This window comes from Brassica oleracea, chromosome C5 (assembly GCF_000695525.1).
Source record: "Brassica oleracea var. oleracea cultivar TO1000 chromosome C5, BOL, whole genome shotgun sequence".
Lineage (NCBI taxonomy): Eukaryota > Viridiplantae > Streptophyta > Magnoliopsida > Brassicales > Brassicaceae > Brassica > Brassica oleracea.
In genome coordinates, this window is record NC_027752.1 from 17,227,808 (window position 1) to 17,235,948 (window position 8,141).

The following is an 8,141-nucleotide window of genomic DNA, read 5'->3' on the forward strand; positions in this document are numbered from 1 at the left end:
GTAAGCTGCCAGACTTGAGAAGTAAGCTGCCAGACTTGAGAAGTAAAAAGTCAGACTTGAGAATTATGCTAGAGACTTATAAGGTTTTATAAAGCTTTTATTAGGCTTTATAAGGTTTTATAAGGCTTTATAAGGTTCTTATAAGCTCGAATTTTATTGAAGAGAAGAAGAAGAGAGAAGAAGACTGTTGAAGATATTTTAAAACAATGAATATTTTATTATATTGTGTACTGAGGCAATTTGCCTTTAAATACTTGTACCCAGATCCACAATTAAATCAAGGAAACTATTCTCTCATGCTCTCTCTTACATTTTGAGATCTACTTTCTCTCTCTCTATGTTCTTCATGTTCTTCGTTCCCCAGAAATAAACTCTCAATAATTTTCTCATTCTAACAAGAAACACAACTGTTGCACGGAAGGAAAGCGCCGGATTTGTCCAACTTCTGGTTGCATTCGGTGCAAGACAGACTATCCATTTTGTTGGAGGACCCCAACAGTCCGAGCTTTACAAAAAAAATCAGCTTCCTGTGTCTTCACGGAGACAACAAAGTTACAATTAGCGGGTGATATTTTTTAAAGCCACAAAGACCTAAATAAAAAAAAAATCATGAGCGTAACCTGCTCATTAGAGTTAGAGATGTATGTGTTTAGATCTCCAATTGACATTTTTACTTTTTTCATCGCTTCCATGGTATCAACACACGGGAAAACCTCTGCTGCTGCACCTCCCAAGCTGCATGAAGCACGTAGGTTTGCCAAAGATTAGTAGACATTTAAATTTGTTTTTAAGCCAAGACAGAATGAGTTGTAACCTACTTTTTAACTCTTTGATGGAAGGAGGAATGTTGGTGTCAAAATAAAATTTGGTCACTGGTGTGGAGTTCAGATAGAGGTTACCTGCAAGATCAAGAGTATTTTGTAGACTATGGTATTAAGTTAAATATATGTATGGAATGAATTGTTGTTACCAAGGTTTTTATTGTATTGACTCCCGTCTACATGTTTTTTTTAGTGTAGGTTATCAAAGTACAATATATGTATGGAAAGTGTTGTAGTGAACATGTTTTATACTTAAAATTAAATGACCTTACCTCCAAATATTTTTGGATTGACGGTTGTGACCACCATGACAGACTGTGTTTTTTCGCCCTGAGTTTAGAAGACCCGTAAACATTAGCGTCGTCCTATAAAGGCAGGTAGACGACCACTGTACTGGTATAGTAGATAAAAAAAAGTTATTTCAAAGAATGCGGAGAATATAGATAAGTCTTACAAATATTAATAGGGTAGTTGATGGCTTACGGGTCAATGACGATCGGACCAGAAGTCTAGTTCTTCTGGTAGCGTTGTTAAGGTCAGACCCTTGCACCGAGCAAATTTAGCTAACAACAACTGAATGTTTATGAATTGTATGACGACTCAGAACCACATATAAATACATGGTGGTGTAATATTATTATGCAAAGAAAATCATAAAAAATTACCGGGGAGTTCAAAGTGTGTGTTCGCAAGAGCTTGGAAATATGATTAGTCGTCAGGACTTCATAGTTGTTTGGGGATGAAGAGAATAAAGAAAGGATGATCCGCAATCTTGTACATATTAGTGCATAGCGCAATTTCAAACCCATCAACGTTGACGATCAAACCTTCACGTAAAGATGGACTGTAGAGTTGGCACGACCAGCTGCGATGAATCCGTGGATCACCATTAGGCATAAAAAAATAAACTCAAACTTTATTTTAAAAATAGAAAAGACAGAGCTGGAATATAAATTTCTAGAAAGAGTAGAGATGATGATACCTTTTCATCCAGAAAAACCAGGTGATTCCCATAAATTCACTGTTTTTTTGGTGTTAGTTGAATCCCAAATACGGAGGAGGCGACAAACAATGAATTAAGTAGCTGATTCGGTAACAGCAGCATCAGAGGAAGCCATTTTCGAAAGGTTTTTGAGTGAAGAAAAATTTAGAGAGCCTGGTCGTGAAGCTTGATTCCAGTCTCAAACCTCTCCTATTTATAGGATTTGCTGTCTTTATCGGTTTAAAACGCATCAAGCTTCGATTGTAAATTAAGGTAGACGGAGCGTTCGTGGGAGTTATTAGCTTTAATGTAAACCGAAAATTCACTGCTTGGATTAAGGGAGGAACAGTCGAGGGGAGGGTGAGAAAGAGAAGGAGATGAAAAGATACATGAGGTAAAAAATTGAGAGGGAGAAAATCATTTTTTTTTAACAATGGCGGATCCATTGATGTTGAGTCATCCAAGATGGAGACCACTTGCGACCTAATTTAACGTAAGCTTTAAATGCATAGTTTTGTTTAAACTGTAGCATTATATATATGACTAGGGTAAATTTGTCTTACGGTCGGGTCGAATAAATAAACTAATAATACAAATTTATTTTAACTTCTAAATTTACTTTTACCTAAAAATACCATTAAAGTATATAATTATTTTACAACAATTTTATCTATATATTTTAAAATTCATTTTAGAAATTACTAACATGTCTAAGACACATATAATTTTTCAAATTACAAAACACTATGAAACATTAGTTATTTTTAAAAACAATTATGTTTGTTATGAACTTTTTACTATATATTTTTTAATCGTTATTTCTTTGATTTGTGTTATTATATCCATCAATTTTTACGGTTAAAATTGTTTCATATTATGATATTCAACCTTAATTTAGTTGCGGTTAACTTAATTTCATAATATAATGTTGAATTTTTATGGGCTGTCTTTATTTTGGCAGTGTGAATATTTTGATATGTTTATTTTATTTTGATTATCTAGTTTGATTTCTACTATTATTGTAGTTGTCAGATTATTTTAAACCATATCAGGTGCACATGTGTTTGTGAGGTAGATGAAGATTAATTGTTCTACTAAAATAAATCGAGAGCAAATCAAAAGAAGTCCCTCTTGTATGACTAAGTGGAGGACCTCGCTGCTTTGCTTTATCTGGTATCGTTTATGAAAATGGTAAGTATAATATCTTCCATTTTTAACTCATATTCAGTGACTTTTTGACTTGGGGAAAATCATGTTTGCTTTCTTTCACGGTTAAGGCCTACGATAGAAGTATCCCTTCCTTGAATCTGGTACATATTCATGAAGTTGGACTAATGTAACAATTAGTTGAATTCATATTCGTGAATAATGATGCTCAACTAAATATTTTTCATCTTCAAGTTAAGAAGCATTACTTCTTTTCAGGTGCCAAATATAATCTACAATCAACATGTTGGGACTGGCGTCTCCTACTTTAAAAATCAAAATTTTGATATACCGAGTGACACATGTGTTGGTTAAGTGTTTTTATAATGTAAACTAAATGACCATACTTGTTTTGAAGGTGTAACTTTTGGAGGTTGCAGTTGGTACTTCTTGCCTCAGAACAGTCTGAGAAGTCAATCTTGATCCACCTGTTATACCATCTGCAGCACTTGAGGTTGGTTTCTTATGCTGCAAAAAGGTAGCATGGGCAGGTCGTACGGCTCGTTTAACATGCACATGCAATCTTCACGCCAAGAACTTTCTTTGGTAAAATTTTGTTCCTTGGCTGTTGATCCTGAAGACATCCATGATAAAGTTGAGTATAGAAGTACTGCCTAAATCCCTAGAGAGTTGTTTTTCAATACTTGGAAGACATAAGTTAAATTGTCCTTCTTAAAAACAAAAAGAACAAACATTTATTTCAAGCGGGTCGAACCCCCGCAAGAAGAAAATATGAAACCTACACCCGCCCCGCTTAAACCGGCGGATAATCCGCTAGACCCGCGAATAATATTAATAATAATAAAAATTATTAATTTAAATATTTTTATTAAAAATAATAAGAAAATTTAATATTTTAAATATCTTTTATTAAAAATAATAATAAAAAGTAATATTTTAAATATTTTTTATTAAAAATCATAATAATCATCTATTTATAATTTAAATTAAATATTTTAAAAAAAATTGTTTAAAAATAATATTTTTAGAAAAAAATCTTTTTATTTTTATTTTTGCGGGTTGGCGGGTACCCGCAGTTGAATTTTGGCTGACCCGCACCCGCCCCGCATAAAAAGCACTCGACCCACACCGGCACCCGCAAATCAAAATTTTCAAATCACTCGACCCGCACCCGCCTTGCAGCGGGTCAAACGTGGCGGGCCAGCGGACAATGACTCAAATTCCCAGCACTAATTGCAGTCCCTGAATTTGTCAACATGTGTCAACAAAAAAACCTACTCAAATCCAAAGGAGATAGAACTCGTTACTGAACAAGTCAGTAGAAAGTTTAATAAAATGGATCAATGAATCAAAGCAAAACTTTACCACACAAAGTTGTTTCAGGCTCGAGTCAAATCTATAAGTTTAGGATATGTCTTTAAGACCTACAGAAGTGTTATGTAAATATATACTAATATAGTATACCTTTTGCATTTGATCTTCAAGACAGTGGAAGAAGATGGATTGCTCTGCCGATTCCTCTTCCTCTAATTGATGAATAAATTGTTTATCTGCTTCATCTCGCCTTACCGGTCACTGAAAGTAAGATGAAGAAGTAGAAATAACACTTAATAACACTGGATCAAACAAATATCAAAACAGAGTAACATAAATACATAATTGAGATGAAAAGAGAGAGAGAGAGAGACCAAATATACAAATCTTTTGAATATACAGAGTATGCTTTCAAGTCGGCGAGCAGATTGGAAGGCGTTGCCATTCCGGGTGTGTGGATTTGTGAAGATTGTAATGATTGAGAAGAAGAAAGTGATGAACTTCACATATTTGAACTCCCTTTTATAGGTGTAGATTCACATCCATTGAGAGAGGAGACGTCGTGGGAGGAGAGGGTCAGTGGCGTTAATGGAAACGTTAAATTTGTTGAGTGAATCCAATCGACAACCGTTACTACTCCGTATCTTCAGTGGTAGTAGATAGAAAATGTTTCAACGTTACGGCGGCGAGGTCAGCCCACCGGAGATGAAGCAGACGTTAGTTCCCGAGGTTAGTCGGTGTCTTCATCGAGATTAAAAATGATCGAACGACGCTAGCGGAATCCAACGAAGAGATTCTTCACATCTAGTCAAGCATCTCAATCTCTCCAACGGTGGAGAACAAAGAATGGGATGAACCCTAAATTCCAGTGAAACACGCGTTGATACTCCATACTTGATAGGCTTAGGGTATGAGCATGATTATTGTTTGGGATGGATTTACACCATCTCAAGGCCCATTAGACATTGAACTAGGTCCATATTGCTAGGAAACCCTAGACATATCTTTCTATAAATAAGAAACTACCTCCTTCTTAGAAAGGATATATTCTCTCATTTTACACATTAAACACTTCGTACAAAGAGCTTATTGATTCTTAGATTTATTTACACTTGTAATCATACATGTAATATAATCTTTAATCAATAAATTCTTTTTGATGTTCATTTTCCATTTGATTTCTATGTTGATTTCTCTTTAGCCTCAAGAATTTAAGAAATCTATTTCTTAAATTCTTTATTGTATGAATCCGATAAACACACCATTTTCGGTTCAAACAGTTGGCGCTAGAAGGAGGGGGCCAAAGAGAACAATCTTCATAGCATATCAAACTTGGGAAAACCCTAGATCTAGGGTTAAAAAAAAAAAAAAAAAAAAAAAANNNNCGTTAATGTCACCAACGAACCGAAGATTCTCAGCTTGCCGTCTCGTCGAAGAAGAACCGATCCGGCTGGCGGAGGAACCGGAGCTGCCAGTCCCGCTGGGCGGCGATGACGAAGGAGGGGCTTTCTTCGAAAGCTTGGCTTTTGATGTCACCGGTGACCCACGAACAAGCCTCTCCATTGAAGGAGCAGAAGCCCAATTCCATGCGTTTCAACCCGGGCGACTTCTTAGCTGTGTCTATGTCTCGATCCATGGCGATCGGTGGAGACCAGAGATCGACAACATGGAAGCCGTAACTGCACTGGTTCTTCCTCGAGCTCGAAGACACGGCTTTGGTTCGATGGAGCAAGAGATATTCACCATAACAGGGGAAAGTTCGAAACTTTCTTCAACCAAAAGATTCTCGTCAGCTTGTTGTCTCGTAGTTTCACTCACCAAGATCGAAGAAACTCACGGCCATAATGAAAGAAGATGAGTCTCATAAAGTTCGTCACTTTGATTGAAGTATCGTCCTCAAAAGATTCGATACCGGCAGAAGCAATTCGTCGAACACTTGGTGAGGCTAAAGGATGAAGCTTTCTCATGAAAGCTTTGCTTTCTTCGGGTGGGACTTTCATCGAGCACTTGGTGGGCTAATAATAACATGAAGCAACAATGGCAGCTCATGTTTGTAATCCCACAGCACGACATCAGAGACACGATCTCAATCGCCGCCGCCGTGAAGACGAGCCATCCTCGCAGCGTCGCCATCTCCTTCACTCTCTTCGCCGGCGTATCCTCACCGTCCATCAGAGCTCGAGCTATCTCCTAAACCTGTAACGCTTTGTGTATTCTGGGAGCTTCCGAAGCAGAGGTCACAGGGGCTAAAGCTTGAAATTGGGAATTTTGGGGTGAAACAGGAGGACTTTTCTGCACCATTTGAGAGTTGAAGGGTCAAAGGCAAGGTTTCAGAAAAGACAAGGACTAAATGTGCAAATTCGCAATAATCTGGTTTTTGAGAAACGAAGAAGACGAAGTGGTTGATGGCTTTTCTCCGACGTACTCGGTGCCCTCGATCCAGCCATCGATCCTCAAGTCCGAGATGAGCAGGTCCACTCTCGGTTTGAGCCAAGGAATCAGACCTCCGCACTCTGAACAGAACACCCTTGTCTCTCCCTGAAACCATCACCACCTCAAAGGCGAATTGCATTCAGAGATCCCCAAGCTGCGGTAGCTTCAACATCATGGCAAGCTCAGTGGTTGCAAAGCCTTGTCTCTTCGCTCAAGGTCTCAAGACAAGCACCACACCGAGAACCTCAACTATCATGGCAAGCTCAGTGGTTGCAAAGCCTTGTCTCTTCGCTCAAGGTTTCAAGACAAGCACCACACCGAGAACCTCAACAAACCGTCCGTTGCAAGATGAACCGGTTCTGTTTCCTCTGCTCTGCTACGTAAAGCTGAAAGCCTCCGAGATGCTTAGAGCTGCTGGTGAGAGCTCTAGGTCTAGTTGTTATAGCCTTCACATGGAGTGTTCAGAGTGTCCGGGGAAGCTAGAGCTGAGGCGGGAGAGTAACATCACGTTCTGGTCAAGTGGAAACCAAGAAGGCTTTCAGTAACATGTGTGGTGGAGATGATGACTCGATCACGGTTCATACGTTTGCCTACATGAGACTGAAGAAGAAAGGAGTTCGAGCTCTCTCTCGGCAACCACTCCATCTTCTCCACCGAAAAGATAAGTTCTTGTCTTGAATTATCACATATTTTAATAACTTTTAAATTAATGCTACGGTAAACATTGTGGTATTAATATAAATTATTAAACAATTTTGAGCAGTTCATTCTCGTATAATCTTTATGAGATGACTCATGTCATCGCTTTATTTTTGGTAACCTATGATACTAATAATTAACGATTATCATGTCATCATGTGCAACTCACTACCGTTAAGTGAAAACAAGTTCAACCTAGCTTGCTTATTAATTATGCAACAGTTGGTTATTTCTTTTGGTTTATATTGATTTAATCATGATCATGCTTTCTGTGAACCAGAGCCAAAGAGAAAAATATAGCCAACAAGCGCTCAGGAGTAACATCACGTTCTGGTCAAGTGGAAACCAAGAAGGCTTTCAGTAACATATGTGGTGAACCAGCACGCTTTCTCAACATCATCATAGCCTGACGAGCATACACACCAACTACTTGTTCGGCACACACGATCTCAACACGAGACTTCGGGTCGGCAATAGTTCGGTAAACATGCATTTTAGGCATGAGTTTAAATTGAACTTGCTTTTTTTTTATTAGGCACGAGTTTGCAGTCGACTCGCTTATTGTTAGACACGAGTTTACAAAACTCGTCTTTGGCTAGGCATGAGTTTACAGAATCTCTCCTTCCACTAGGCACGAGCTCTCAGTAAACTCGCATCTGTCTTAGCACGAGTCAAGTAAACTCGTCTTTCGCTAAGCACGAGTTTAAAGCAAACTCGCTTCTTTT